Source organism: Penaeus monodon, chromosome 13, assembly GCF_015228065.2.
Source record: "Penaeus monodon isolate SGIC_2016 chromosome 13, NSTDA_Pmon_1, whole genome shotgun sequence".
Classification (NCBI taxonomy): Eukaryota; Metazoa; Arthropoda; class Malacostraca; order Decapoda; family Penaeidae; genus Penaeus; species Penaeus monodon.
Genome location: NC_051398.1, coordinates 39,113,811 through 39,116,310, shown reverse-complemented (window position 1 = coordinate 39,116,310; position 2,500 = coordinate 39,113,811). Strand labels below are relative to the sequence as shown.

Genomic DNA, 2,500 nt, shown 5'->3' with positions numbered 1-2,500 from the left:
AAACAGTCTCAAAATATTTTCTACACGAGGCGGATATAATATTTGGGTGTCTTAGAGAAAATCTTGACACTAGACGTATGGAAGTGACTGTCAGACTCCAAATTTCTCGCAAAATAAGGACTTAGAATAAGTTCTTTTTCACAATACTCAGGCACAGGTATTTATGAAGAGTTGTTTGTTTTGCCGACTCAATTAGGAAAAGCTTGCAACAAGTATATATTCTGGAAAATATAGTTTTGCGTGGGATGAAGGTGTTCAGAATTAATTAATGAGGATTTTTGTATCCCATTTTAAAATTCTTATATAATTTGGTGTGATTGCTAACTGCAGCCATACTACTATCTAATAACACCGCAGGAAGATTAGTCGTTTTATGTTTTTGAAAGAGGACAAGGAAGGTCGGCATGATGTAACTGTACTGTTTTATGATATTCTTACCGGTACAAAGATTATTTAATGTAATTTGTTATTATATCTGTACTTGTTACAATTTACTGTATTTGTGCTATTGGTTGATTATGTATTGGGAAGTTTTAAACCTTCCGCTGTTATATGGTATAACTCACTGAGTGAGCAACAATATCAATGTTAAAATAGAATGAATGGTTGAATGATAGCCTAAACTTGCTGGTGAATAACTATCCTGATTCAGGTATAAAGGAGAACAAGAGATGATAAACACATGTACATAAAAAAAATAAGAGAGCATTACTTGTTTATTTTGCAGGTTGAATACTGCTACTCAGAACAGAACACTTTCAAATTAATGCATATTTTGATAAATGTTTTCTGCTTTGTCAAGATGTTTACAAGGCAGTGATTTGACGTTCTGTTGATATTAATTGCGTTTTTTATATTTTTTATATGATACATAATATTGCTTTAGATACATATAAATTTTGTATGTACAGAATAAAAATACAGTATCCCAAGAAAATACTAAAATACCTTTTTTGTTTTATCTCCTTTTTTTTGTGAATGTACTCAGAAGCATGACAGAATTTTTAGGATTTCCACTTGTTCACTTTCCTCAGGCCTGCCCAAGGATGAAAATGGGCAACCTGGTGCTTCTGTTAATTCAAAGGTCATGGTACTTGTTTTCTTCCAGCTATTTCAGATATGTGTGATTATACCACTGAGATGCAGGTAGTGCAGCAGAAGTTTTTGTTAATAGATATTTTCACAACTGAGTGATACACTTTGATGTAGGGCTTGCACTTGCTTCTGTCCCACTGGTACAGTTTTTGAAAAGATAGTTTTGTTTGACTAGAATATAGAGCCGTAAGACATTATATTTGCACATATTCAAATGATCATGTAAAATAGTTTTAAATATCATATCAGGGATATCTGCTGCAATTTTCTTTACTTTTTTTTCCATAATAGCACTCACTCCTTCATCTCACCCTTTCTCTCTTGATAGTAATGTATAATAATATAGATTGAGCAATTTACCATGAACATCATACAGCATGTCAAGTGTCTAGATGCAGTTTACAATTTGATATATATTGTGCTTAATTCATTTTGATATAAGATTTGTTATAATTTATTCTGTGAAATGTCATGCTATAGACAATACTTGAATATGAAGAAAGATTGAAATAGTAAAAAGGTGGACAAAAAAGGATTTGCATTAACTACTTTTCTCAGTTAATTTAATAGACTGTCAATTAGATGTGCGTTTCCTGCTTTTAAATTGGAGTTGTAGCCTAGAATTCATACCATGAGTTTAAGCCATTACTGTACAAGCCAATACATAAGGAGAGTTAGAAGGGTATATGGCTATAGATTACCAACTGTGCCAGAAGATAAAGAAGACGATCTCAGAGGCCTTCTCAAAAGAGTTGACAAAATTGTTGCTTGTGGGTAAATGATATGTAATAGCAGTTTACTGTTTCACATGTTTATGTGGTTCCAGATGTGTAAAAGTTGTATCTATATATACAGTACTATCATGATAGAGTACATTTTGAGTACTGTTTTTTCACTATGTAGGAAAGTATTAAGATTAAATTATAATAGCTTTGAATTTAAACTGAGGCCAAGTTCAAAATGTGTCAACATTCAAGTAATAGTAAATGTAGATAACATTTTTTTCTCTCTGTGTAATTAAAATCAGTTAACAAGGAGCTATCAGGATTTCTACAGAAGTAAAACCGTAGGGTTTTGGTACAGGAACCTCAATTTTTTTTTTTTATATATCTAGGTATTTTCATCTTTTCTTCTTTCTTTTCTCTCTTCTTTCTTCCATTGCCATGGTATATGTTCTCTTTCTGTCATTTATTTCATTCCTTATTTTCACAGGAACCAAATCTTGCTGTATTGTCATCATTTATATGTAATAGTTCTCATTTTTTCAAAATTTCACAGAACACTCTTCACTTTTGCCATCCTGGATTATGCTTCATTAAACACAAGTCTATTCAACCCAATCTATTCACACCTGTGACCACTATCCAGTACTACATGGTTGCTTTGATTTGCATGATACACTGTT

The 2,500-nt window shown here is 31.9% G+C and overlaps 1 protein-coding gene across 1 annotated transcript in view; it reads left to right on the top strand.

The window, feature by feature from the left end:
• The first annotated feature begins 20 nt into the window (after positions 1-20).
• LOC119579941 (TBC1 domain family member 5-like) overlaps positions 21-2,500 on the top strand; it is a 28,271-nt gene continuing 25,791 nt past the window's right edge. The window contains exon 1 of the mRNA XM_037927788.1: positions 21-157. The gene's annotated coding sequence lies outside the window, so the exon portion shown is untranslated. The remainder of the gene's footprint in view (positions 158-2,500) is intronic.